A 13,726-nucleotide genomic window follows, 5' to 3' on the forward strand; every position below is an offset into this window, starting at 1 on the left:
TTAACAACAGAAACCCACACTTACCTGCCACAATACACTTTACTCCATTCAACAGCTGCAGCATTTAGTAAATAACAACAACCAATAACACATGCATTCAATAACTTTTCAAGGCACAGGAAACTTTTGTTAAAAGACACCTTTAGTGAAATATGTGAAACCCAGCTGAGCAGTGGAGATATGGCTATCACAATTTCTTAATCCATGCAAAAATCAGTACAGCAAGACAAAAACTGGAATGCTGTAATATGATTTCAGTTTGTATATGCACATGTTAGTGCAGTGCAGTCTTAGCTGCTAAAATTTCTTCACTTGTGCAGTTGTAGGAAAAAGGCAATTATCTAAACAGTGCTCAAATGAAGAAAAGGAAGCAATGGGAGAATGATAACATGATTATTTCAACATTACTGTAAGAAGGGAGAATGCTGCAGAGGGGGAAATATGGTCATTTGAATTTGAATTTCAGAAAGACACCCAGTGATTAATAAGTGTGGATGACTGAGGTTTTACAAAGCGTGCAGCTCTGCTCAAAAATGACAAAACTACTCAAAGCAGTAGTAATTGTGGTGAGACAAAAGCAACCTGTAGGTTAGATCTAAGTCATAGATAAGAACAAATCTTTTGGAGACTAAGTCATGTTGTAGCAAAGCAGGTTCTATTTATGACCAGAAAACAACAGCATCAAGAGAACCACATAAGCAACTCTAGTCAATAACAGGCTAATACAATCATAGGATAATAAGAGATTACTAGGCTATCGACCTGGAGATCATTTTAAGCCTAGCTGTTTCATCCCAATGTAATACCATGAAAATGTTAGTCAGTACCCAAGACTGCATTTAGTGATGACTGCTCATGTCCAGGAGGGTTGTGGGTGCCATGCCAGGTAAGAATTTATGGTGCCCCATCCACTCATCCAGGTTCCTCTTTAACAGTTTCATAGAGGTGCTCTGTTTCACATGAATTGGTAGCCTGTTTCAAAGATGTAGCAGTCACTGGGAGATAAATCTGTCCCTCCAGCATGTCCTATTTAAGTCACAGGCCATATTTAGGTCCCTGAAATGGGCAGTCCTAGTCTCAAATAATTTACTGATATGCACCAAGTTCATTAGGTGTGGATCTTGGATTGCTCTGTAGACCAGGCATAAGTCCCCCCTAAGAAGTCTATATGACATGGAGTATAATGACAGAGACTTTAGTCGGTCTGTGTAAAGCACAAGTTGGAGGCCCTTGATCTTTATTAGAAACATTTGAGGTCTCTCCATTTGCTGCAGGTGCTTTGTACGGGGCATTACACTCAATTATGGGCCAGATTACTCTCGAGCATAGAGGGGTTACAACTTCTTTTGCTCTTGATGAGGTGCCTTTACTAATCGAGTGTGTTATGTAGAAAGCCTTCCTTACTATAGCAGACACATGGTGGTCGAAGTTAAGGTTGCAGCCAACTTGTGATCCCAGGTCCCTTACCACTTTATGTGTACTTAGAGTATTGTTGTTGATTTGATAATGTGAAGGGACATTGTTTGGACTGAAGGGAATGATGGTGCATTTTTTTTGTATTGAGACCGTGACTAATACACCAGTCATTGATCTGCATGAGACTCTCTTGGATTATACAGACATAATTTCAGAGTTCAATGATTACACTTAGTTTGCAGTCATCTGCAAACTTGGTGGGCCATAACCCCTTAGTTTTGACCTGAACTTCTGAGAAGTATATAGCAAACAGTAGGGATATGGCTACTTTTGCCTGGTGCATATGCAGTTTACTACTATTAATGGCTACTTTTATACTTGAGTATGCAGTTTATAATCCCTCAGTTTATGTGGTTCCTTTAGAATATTCTCCAATACTATTCATACTTCTTAGCTGACAGTTACCTTATCTGATAAATCTTTCTGTCTCATCTAAGTTACAACTAAGATTGTGTCACCCTACTGAAAACTTCATCTGTGACCACATATTCCTCACGCTTTCACACTCAGTACATTTCCTTAAACCTTCTATACTCTGTTCAACAGAATATGGTTGTTGCATCATAAACCAAGGTCATACTGTAACAGTATTCTATTCATAAGCCTCTACAATATTTCTGACCAATAAAATTCCTATTCATGTGCATCTGGAAATGCCTTTGTTCAGCTTGCAGCTTGACAAACAAAGCATGGTTATGCTTTCCTTAGCTTAGCTTGCACATAAGTAGTTGTAGCATGATGTCTGCAATAATTTCACAGAATAGAGTTCCCCTAGTACCCAGTAAAGCCTTTTGTCTATTAATACTACCCCCTTCCATTTCTCAGTACAGTCTACCTCTGGTATCCATAATCCTTTCTCTGTCATCTCTCCTGCTTCCTTAATAGTATTTTTTCCTAAAAAATAATAGTGTTATCCCCACCCTCTTAAGCTCTTAAGCTTTACCACTGTTTTCTGCCTCTTCATTGGATTATCCCCTCACACATTCCTCGAAACACAGCAAAATATTCTCCTCTTCTGTTCAGTGGCGGCACGTGGCATCAGACTGCAGGACAGCAGCCCCCCCCAGTTGTGTGAAGAAAAATGAAAAGCACAACTTCTAAAATAAAATATTTTTTAAATGAAGAAAACTAACTAGCTTGCTATAAAACCGAGTCCGACTGACTCGCAATGTCTCGGAACTCGAACTGCGCATGCTTGTTGTTCGGCGAGTTCTGTTTTTTTTTTTATTATTATTTCTGCTGCCTGCTGGACTGTCTCAGACTGCTGTAAAGGCAGTCCAGACTATGGGGAGGTCTGCATCTGTATGTGATGCCCAGAAATCTGCACAGTAACCGCACAGTAAAGTGGAAGGGGGGGCGGACTGCCACATACACAGTCACGTACGTGACGTGAATGGCAGGGTGACTACTGATTGGTTCTCGCTCTCTTTCTGAAAAAGAGAGCAAGAAACAATCAGTATTATGAGGCAGTACAGGACAAGACAGGTACTATTGCCTTTCTTTTGCTCTTGTTGTAGCTAGCTAAGCTACCATACGTATGCGGGTACACTGTAGTGCCACACTGCCCAGGAAAGGAAAGATTCTGGAGTGGATTCCCGAGTTCTTGTTGTTTGACCAGCAGCCAGCTACTTAAAGAAAAAAAGCCTACAGTCATGAGGAAAAAAAAAAAAGCCTACAGTCGTGACTGAGTGATGGTTAGAAATGGAACAACTCAATCCAATTGCTCATTTCTTCATCTTTTTGAGGTAAGTGTGTCTGAGAATAAATGCATATACTACAACAGCCAAATAAAACAGTGGTTAATTATTTGAATGCTAACTCCTACTACAGCAATTGTTCCTAACAACCGCTTGTACTGAGTCACACAGCCGAAAAAAACTTTTTAGTATGCATAAATGTGCTGCTGGATATAAATATATATGACTTCAGGTTATCAGGATGGCAAGACAATATTATTTGGACAAAGTTTTTGACTTTCCGTTAAATAGACCCATAGTAATATTGAAACCACTTATAAGAACTTCTTATCATTTGTGGCACATGACTGTGGTTAGCTAACATCTGCAGACTCAAAGTTGTGAACAGTGCAGAAAGAAACAATCTGGAGTCAGGAATATGACACATCCATTATTTAGATTCAGTAAACAGATCAGTTATTTTCTTTCCAGGACATACTGCCTGCCAGCCTTCTTGTTCTTCTCATGGTTTTGTCTGTAAATAGCCTACACCCATGTCCTACACTAGTCAGAGAAAAAAGTGGGGAAATTTGAATGATAAGTGCTTTGCTTTAAAGACAAAGCTTTGAAATAAAAGCTGCAACATACTGTTATGCTGCCAATGCCATCAGAGACAGACTGGTGACTAATGAACAGTGACATGAAGCCCAAACAATTAACAATTTTAAAAACATGCTGAACAGTTAATTTATTTGGCTAACAGTTTATCATGTCTCTGTTCTCTAAATGTAGTGTAACTTAACTCATCTTAATCTAAGAAACTGAATTCAACATTTAGTACTGACTCAGACTGTGTAGTGTGTGCCAAGTGAACTATATTATGGCTCAAAACTTTTCCATAAGTAAATTATTTGTCATAAAGATAAATATGAACTTGCTAGCAAGCAAGTTAAGCAACCATAAAAGCTAATTTATCAGTGATGATCTCTTGACTTGACTGATGTATTAGAAAAGTGTGGCTTTTTTTGTTGCAGACAGTAATTTACTTGAACCATTCTCTTGTTTGTGGACCTGGTAAAACAGCAGCAGTTTTTCCTTTTTCGTAAACTACTAGATTTTGAAAGAGGGACAGGAAAGAGTAACTAGAAAAATCAGTAGCAGGCAGGTATTGAGCTCTGGATTGGCAACCATCAGACTGAGTGATACTATGAATAAGAGTGATAATGCAGGGGGTTCAGGATAACAAGTACGGTGGAGGGATTAGTCCAGTGTGTAGTCTTTTGTAAGGTGATGAGTGCCGCTATCTTTTTAATTAGGAACTTATTTTGATGACAGTATATGCTTCTCAGCTACTTATTTTTATACGTAATGCCTCATTTGCTAACTGTATTAACTGACTAGACAACTGCTAATAGAAGTTTTGATATTTTACTTTTTTGAGAATGTAAGCCACTACCATTATTAATTATCAGCTAAGTGCCAGTGATGTTACTTGCAATGCATACCAGCTGATGTCTCAAAACTTTTTAAATGTAATAAGCTGCACTCTGGCCAAATAGTCTTAATCTGAGCTCTTCAGACTAAGCCGTGTGAAACAAGCATAACTTAAAGGTAAGAGTAGTTCTATGATGAGAAATGTGTGTGTGTGTGTGTGTGTGTGTGTGTGTGTGTGTGTGTGTGTGTGTGTGTGTGTGTGTGTGTGTGTGTGTGTGTGTGTGTGCGTGCATGTGTGTGTGTGCGCTCACGCATACACTCATGGGCATTCAGTGATAGATGTGTGTCCTGTCCAAGATTAGACCTCTGCCTTTTGCCCATTGACTGCTGGGATAAGCATGGGCTCTCCTCAAATGAAAAATATAAAGTATGTACTAGAAAATGAATGAAAGACCTACATTATCACCTTCCTGAAATGCAGAACATGCTTTGTGTTACTTAGCACAGATGCTTAATTTGTAGTTTTGTACACAATTTTTCAACAGCTTTTAGCAACATTTATCCCTACCTTATATCCACTTCATAGGCTCATAGTTTATTACTAGGCTAACTGCCTCTGCAAGCCATTTAAGCCTAGCCATTTATCCCTTGTGAAACTCAAACCCTGCACCTTGTGTTTGTAGGGCAAACACCTTAGCCATTAAGCCACCCTCTTAACCTGCACACACATCTCAAGTTGGAATCATCTAACATTTATCTTTCCCCTTTGGTGACATTCTTAAGTGTCCAGTTAATGGGTATCTCTTATTTAAATTTCTGCTTTTCCTTTTTGATAGCTGCTTTTCTACTGCTATAGGTCCCTCACCCTCCTTCTGGACATAGAAGCCCTACACCAGGAATTCTAGTTTTGTTTGTTGTAGAAGTCTAAGCTTCTGCCCGATGGTTTGGAGAAAGAATTCCTGATGCCCCATTATATTATGGTGGGTGACATTTTTGCTATCTTCACAAGCGTTGAGCATATACAAACTCATCAGTTTATGTCTTCAGCCTATACATATTATAGACAGATTTTCTCTGAATTATATGTAGCCAAGAATTATTAAAAAAATAAAATAAAAAGCAGCCTAGAAGTACTATATACTTCATTATGGAGTAAAGAAATTGTATGAAATGAGTTCATGCTAACAATGAGTATGTGCAGCAATGGACTAGCATCCTGTTTAGGATACATTCTGTATGTTTTACACCTACTGAGTGCCAGAATAGGTTCCCTCCTCTCGGCAATCAGAACTGGATAAAGCAGGTATCATGAGAATGAACGACTGAACTGATATATTACCTAGAACTGTAGAACATGCCTGGTTTTAACAAAGTGAGCTTTTGAAGTTTCGATTGTTTCTGTGAATATGCCTAGTCATGTACTACTACCTTAAATTATGCTATGTATTCCCCAGGATTATTATCCTGTGCAGCTCTCTGTAGGATTTCTAAACATTAAAAGTGTCATGCTTATCTGAGGACTTTTTTTTTTGTGACCAGCTTATATTTTTGATTAATTTAGCATTAAATTAGTGAATCACTATCTTGCCTATCTGCATTTGACAATAATAAAGTTCTTTACTATTGCTTTAATAATTGCTGTTGTAACTGTTCTGAAATCAGATTCCATTCCTGTGATGGTTCAAGTCAAGTAACTCTCTCATATTAAACTTATGTTGTTGTAGGGCCTTCTAAACTTCACTTGTCTGTTTTAAAAATATACAAGTGAGTATAGAGAACATTTTTAAATTTCATGTGTAGCTAGCTTGTTCTATCTTCTATGTATCATGTTCTGTGTGTTTTTGTAAAGGAATGATTGTGACTTGTCATAAGAGGCCATGACATGTTATGCTTGAAATGAGTAAATGTAAAGGATTTGTAGTAGGGTTTGTTAGAGGGGTCGTTGGGTACAGTACCAAATGTCATAACAGTAGTTTTGTTTGAAGAGTTGTTGGTCAATTTGTTGTTAGTAATCCAGTTATATTATCAAACTTAAAGTCTTTCTGAAGATATTTTTATAGTAGTTTAGGGAAACTAGCAGCATTTATTAGAATTACATCATCTGCACAGAGAATGTAGTTGACATTGGGGATGTCCCAGGGCAAGTCAATAACAAATGACAGCAAAAGGGTTCTTTGCTAATTAATTAATTTTGTTTATTTATTAAGAAGACAGTGTACTGGTGTTTCTTGGGCTCTTTTCAGTAATGGCACAAGTCACAGGGCAGAGACAGAATAGTTGGAGTTTTTTGAGTCTGTCCATATAGGACAAGTGTTTAAGGCCTAAGATTCTCTTTGTGAGATTCTCTAGTTGTTTTATGTACCCTGTCTTCTGCCTGCTCCTTTTGCACTGCCTTCTTAGTTCTGCAAGAAACAGCTACTTCATCAGGGATAATTGTAAACTGTTTTATTGATGCTTAACCCCATCTGTACTGGTTAACACTGAATATTAAGCAAATTTTTGTAATGCTGGCATAACAAGGAATATGTGTCCATTTTAGATGATGTTGGGCCAATTAAGTGATATCATCTTGAAAGTCATCCACAGTATTTGTATGTCAGTGAGGTGAGATTAGATTGGTTTGGACATGTGCTGAGGAAGGGATACTAGGTATATTGGGAAAAGTATGATAAGGATGAAGCTGCCAGGTAAGAGAAAAAGAGGAAGGCTGAAGATAAGGTTTATGGATGTGGTGAGAGAGGACATGCAGGTGGTTGGTGTGACAGAGCAAGATGCAGAGGATAGGAAGAAATTAGAAACTTATCTGCTGTGGCAACCCCTAATGGGAACAGCTAAAAGAGAACACTACAAGCACTTATTTGGAACCAGGTGGGGTCACGTGAATAGTGTTTGCTTGGGAAATTTTAAAACTGTCCCTTTTGAGTCTTCATGAAAAGGGGGGGAGGATCTAGTATGACCTGATGTGTTCCAGACCAGACCACAGCTTCTCATCAAGTGCAGAAACAGAGTACAAAGTACTGTTTGCAGCATACCGCAGAGGTAAGTCTTCAAACCAACCTGTATATACATAATACATGGAACAATGTGTACTGTGTAGAGTATTTAGCATGTCCAGCATTGATCCCACTGCACCATGGCCCCACCCCTTTTTATTTGGCCACACCCCTTCATGTTGGCCTCACCCATTCAGCTGTCTGCTGCAGTCCCCCTTTGATATGAAGTCACCAGCCGCCACTGCTTCTGTTGACCTTTCAGCTGTCTTCCTCATCTTCCAGGTCGCAATCCCTTCTGCCCCCCCCCCCATACCTTCCACGGTTACCCATCCTACATAGGCTTCATGTTTGCAACAACAGTACTCTGTCCCTGTGCCCTGCTGTAGCAATACTCTGTCCCTGTGCTCTGCTGTAATAGTACTCTGCCCCTGTGCCCTGCTGTAGCAGTGCTCTGCCCCTGTGCCCTGCTGTAGCACTACTCTGTCCCTGTGCCCTGCTGTAATAGTACTCTGTCCCTTTGCCCTGTTGTAGCAGTACTCTGCCCATGTGCCCTGCTGTAGCAGTACTCTGTCCCTGTGCCCTGCTGTAGAAGTACTTGGCCCCTGTGCCCTGCTGACAGAGACTTCAGGCTGATCAGTTACACCTTTGATATGTTGCATTCTTACCTGCTTGCACATTCTTACTTGAAAGAGTATCCTCAGAAGTTGCTGTATCTGAGGATGCCTTATATGTTAGGTATAGATCGATTCTCAGTAACCTGTAGGAGACTGACTATAAAGATAGAGCCTTAAGGCAATCTATGTAGGACTGGGCATTCATATCCTGAATTCTTCTGGTGATGAACCTTTGAGGACATTCCAACTGTTGCATTTCTTAGAGTTGAATTTTAATCCATGATTTTGGCACCAGTCATTGGTTTGTGTTAGATCCTCTTGCAGGATGTTAGTGTCATGGGGGTGAATCGATGATAACTCTGAATTTATAGTCACCTGCAAACTTGGTGAGCCAGAGGGTTTTGACATTAGCCTTGACTTCCGAGAAGTGTATTCCAAACAGTAGCAGGCCCGACACAGAGCCCTGGGGTACTCCATTGGTAACCTGTCTCCTGGTAGAGTTGCTCTCACTGATCCTGACTTCTTGAGTCCTATCTGTCAACCACCCAACAATCCAATGAGTTATGTAGGGATTTATGTCTAGTTCTGAGAGTTTGTCAAGAATACCTGAGTGGAATATTATATCAAACTCTTTGGCTAAGTTAGGTAGTAGGCACCACTTTCCCCTCATTGGTCACCCTCGCAAATACCTATATCAGGTTGAGTAGGCAAAATGTTCTCTTAATAAAGCCAACCTGGGAAGAGTCCAGTGTGCATCAGTTGCCTATGTCCTTGTTGATCATAATTTATTCCATGGATTTTTTTTTACTGGGGTGGGTTGATGGCCCACTCTTATGAAGAGGAATGACCACTGCAGCCTCCATTCACCTGACGTGTAATCTGTTTTGAGGTTGTAGTTTAAAACTGGCTGGGGTAGTCCTGCTAGGTCATGTTTTAGGCTATTTAGGAAGTAACCGGGGATATTGTAGGGGCCTACTGAAGCAGTATTTTTGACCTTAATGAGTGCCACCAGAACCTGTTCCTTGTTGATAGATGGGAGGTAGGATATGCTAGAAGTGATTTTACTGGGGGTAGTGGGGGGAGTCGGGGTGAAGACTGAGCAAAGTATATCAGCGAGTAGATTTGCTATGTCACCCTGGTCAGTGAAGGCTGTGTCATTTACCACCAGTTCTGCACAGTGCAAATTGGAAACGTATCTGCTGTGGCAACCCCTAATGGGAAGAGCCAAAAGAGAACACTACAAGCACTTATTTGGAACCCGGTGGGGTCACGTGAATAGTGTTTGCTTGAGAAACTTTAAAACTGTCCCTTCTGTGTCTCCATGAAAAGGGGGGGGATCCAGTATAACCTGATGTGTTCCAGACCAGACCACAGCTTCTCATCAGGTGCAGAAACAGAGTACAAAGTACTGTTTGCAACATACTGCAGAGGTAAGTCTTCAAACCAACCTGTATATACATAATACATGGAACAATGTGTGCTGTGTAGAGTATTTAGCATGTGCCATAGTGACTTGAGCATTTATTTCATGTAAATTAGTAAGCATGTCCAGCATTGATCCCACTGCACCATAGCTGACCCCTTTTAGTTGGCCACACCCCTTCCCATTGGCCCCACCCATTCAGCTGTCTCCTGCAGCCCCCCCTTTTGAAGTCACCAGCTGCCACTGCTTCTGTTGACCTTTCAGCTGTCTTCCTCATCTTCCAGGTCGCAATCCCTTCTGCCCCACCACACCTTCCACAGTTACCCATCCTACATAGGGTTCATGTTTGCAGCAGCAGTACTCTGTCCCTGTGCCCTGCTGTAGCAATACTCTGTCCCTGTGCCCTGCTGTAATAGTACTCTTCCCCTGTGCCCTGCTGTAGCAGTACTCTGCCCCTGTGCCCTGCTGTAGCACTACTCTGTCCCTGTGCCCTGCTGTAGCACTACTCTGTCCCTGTGCCCTGCTGTAACAGTACTCTGTCCCTGTGCCCTGCTGTAGAAGTACTCGGCCCCTGTGCCCTGCTGACAGAGACTTCAGGCTGATCAGTTACACCTTTGATATGTTGCATTCTTACCTGCTTGCACATTCTTACTTGAAAGAGTATCCTCAGAAGTTGCTGGATCTGAGGATGCCTTATATGTTAGGTGTAGATCGACTCTCAGTAACCTGTAGGAGACTGACTATAAAGATAGAGCCTTAAGGCAATCTATGTAGGACAGGGCATTCATATCCTGAATTCTCCTGGTGATGAACCTTTGAGGACATTCCAACTGTTGCATTTCTTTGAGCTGAATTTTAATCCATGATTTTGGCACCAGTCATTGGTTTGTGTTAGATCCTCTTGCAGGATGTTAGTGTCATGGGGGTGAATCGATGATAACTCTGAATTTATAGCCATCTGCAAACTTGGTGAGCCAGAGCGTTTTGACATTAGCCTTGACTTCCGAGAAGTATATTCCAAACAGTAGCAGGCCCAACACAGAGCCCTGGGGTACTCCATTGATAACCTGTCTCCTGGTAGAGGTTCTCTCACTGATCCTGACTTCTTAAGTCCTATCTGTCAACCACCCAGCAATCCAATTAGTTATGTAGGGATTTATGTCTAGTTCTGAGAGTTTGTCAAGAATACCTGAGTGGAATATTATATCAAACTCTTTAGCCAAGTTAGGTAGTAGGCACCACTTTCCCCTCATTGGTCACCCACTCAAATACCTATATCAGGTTGAGTAGGCAAAATGTTCCCTTAACAAAGCCAAACTGGGAAGAGTCCAGTGTGCATCAGTTGCCTATGTCCTTGTTGATCATAATTTATTCCATGGATTTTTTTTTACCAAGGTGGATTGATGGCCCACTCTTATGAAGAGGGATGACCACTGCAGCCTCCATTCACCTGACATTTAATCTGCTTTGAGGTTGTAGTTTAAAACTGGCTGGAGTAGTCCTGCTAGGTCATGTTTTAGGTTATTTAGGAAGTAACCGGGGATATTGTTGGGGCCTACTGAAGCAGTATTTTTGGCCTTAATGAGTGCCACCAGAACCTGTTCCTTGTTGATAGATGGAAGGCAGGATATGCTAGAAGTGATTTTACTGGGGGTAGTGGGGGGAGTCGAGGTGAAGACTGAGCAAAGTATATCAGCCAGTAGATTTGCTATGTCACCCTGGTCAGTGAAGGCTGTGTCATTTACCACCAGTTCTGCACAGTGCTGTGTGCTATTTTTAAGGTTCCTGACATAGCTGAAGGAGGCCTTATGATTGTCCTTATTCTGAGAGGCTATCCTGACCTTGTACTTGGTCTTGCTGGACTTTGTTAGACCTCTTAGCTTCTTGTTTAGTTGCATCAGAGAGCTCTTGTCTCTATGAGAGTTGATCTTTCTGATTTTGGCTGTAACTTTTTCAATTGTTATATACCCTGTTAAGGTAAGGATTACACCAGTGCGTTGTTTTTGGTGTTAGTTCTGAGCTTACCAGCCATTTACATATCTGTACAGGGTTTCTGTAAGTAATTCTGCATAGGTAGCTGTGCTCTCAGGGTTTGTGGGAGCCATAAGTTTTGACAAACTGTCACTTAATAGGATGTAGTTTGCTTTGGAATACTTCCTAAGTGTTAAGGGTTTAGTTGGGTTTTCTGGGATGGTTTTTATTTTGAGGGAGATAAATTTGTGGTCCAACTTCAATAATGAGGATGTGACATGGGGTAGTTAGGGGGGCAACACTCTTCCATGTTTAGTAAGTACTGGGTCCAATCTGTTTGATCCTCTGGTTGAATTGTTCACTTTCTGGTCCAGGGTGTTTTTGTTGATAAAGTCTAGAAAACATTGTGCCTGTGAGTAAGAGTCAATATATATTTCTCAGCCTATAGAGGGGTAGTTAAAGTCTCCCATGAAAAGTGCATTTGGTTGGAAGGTGAGTGCCTCTTATAGTTCTAGGTAAGAGTTGTGAGTTTCTTGGGTCATAGAGGGCAACCTCTAGCTTGCAAAAAGATGTTAAGGAACCTTGTTTATGTAGGCTTATACATGGACAAACTCCAGGGCATTATCCTGTTCAACCAACCTGGAGTTGTATTTGTAGTTAATGTAAATCAAGACACCTCCACTATTAGCCCCTGTCTGTGCTGTTTGGGTCTATATCATATGAGCGAATCACACAAATTGCGAACGCTCATAATATCGAACGTACCGGACCTCGAAGTGTTTTTTCTGAGATCACAGTACAGTGAAGAATGGGATACTTGTCCTTTCCTCACTGTAGTGCGATCTTGGAGTTGGAATATATATTTAGCGGGGGATGTGGGGGACACAGCCCCCTACAATAGGAAGTTCTAGGTCCGTTAATTTAGATGTTATGAGCGTTCGCAATTTGTGCGATTCGCTCATATGATATAGACCCATGCTGTTTTTGATCTATATGTGTGGAAAGCACTGTAACTTTAAACCAAGTCTCAGTAACATCACATATGCATACATTCTCCAGAGTGAGGAGAGCTTTTAGGACACTGAGTATCTTGCTAAGCCTCCTAACATTGAGCAGTAAGACCTTAAGGTTACTTTGAGTTTTTTTTCTTTTTGTTTGTTTTTTTTTTTTTTTTTTTTTTTTTTTGCTGTGCTGGTATGTAGTAGTTTTGTCATTTTGATATTGCTAAAAAGGCTTTAAAAGTGTGGATAAAGTTCCTATGAGCTCAGAATAGGAAAATTGGGCTCAGAATGTAAAACTAGTTTCTTTATCAAGACAAAGAATAGATGAATACAAAAAAAAAAAAAAAAATTGTGAACCCATATGTTACTGTTATTCCTATGCAGTGTGAGCAGTTAACCATGTCCCTGAGCCCAAATTTGTCATGTTTCCTTCCTTACTTAACTACATCCTTAATTAGATAAGTCATTTTTCCATCCTCCAGATCTATAAAGTGTACGTAATTTATTACAATTTCGAAGTTTCTTTAATCTGCCTGTCAGCATCTTCTGATCACATCTTCCCCATATGGCCGGCACAAGGTTGTATATAGCAAAATGCAAGCAGCAAGCATCCCTGCTGTTGTGGATGAATCTTTGCAGTACATTGATGGAACTCAGGCTCCGTCTAGTGACAAAATAATTAAGTTAAACACATTCATATGTGTCTGCAAAACCAAAAATCGTTTTATCTTTTTCTTTTTGCTTTGTTCCCCTGTATTTGAAAGCTTTCCATTCTCTGTATCAGTTAATCCCTCTAACTTATTTATTTTACATTTGTTTCAACTGGACAAAATGTCCTTTTTCAGTGGAGGCCCAGGTAGAAAGCCTCCACATTTATTGATAACAGTAAGGCACATATTCAACGTACAGTTACAAATATTGATTCAACCTCAGATACAAGTGTAGAGCACCCGCAGGTGTAGCTGAAGTAGATATGGGTTCCTTCCTACTTGACTCTGGTAACACCCCTAGAAGCCCAACACACGAAGGTGGCAAAAATGACAGATTTTATTCTAGGTGACACATCTAGTTTAAAAGGCAATAGCACAACCACAAATTATTTCAACATTGTACCAGTTAGCAATAAGGCAAGGTGAGA

General features: G+C 40.6%; 1 protein-coding gene across 2 annotated transcripts in view; it reads left to right on the forward strand.

The window, feature by feature from the left end:
- The window catches only part of LOC122798822 (ubiquitin carboxyl-terminal hydrolase 47-like), an 831,248-nt gene that overhangs the window by 495,849 nt on the left and 321,673 nt on the right, over positions 1 to 13,726 (forward strand). The window lies entirely within an intron of this gene.

Source organism: Protopterus annectens, chromosome 3.part1 (assembly GCF_019279795.1).
Source record: "Protopterus annectens isolate FY-2018-M chromosome 3.part1, PAN1.0, whole genome shotgun sequence".
Lineage (NCBI taxonomy): Eukaryota > Metazoa > Chordata > Ceratodontiformes > Protopteridae > Protopterus > Protopterus annectens.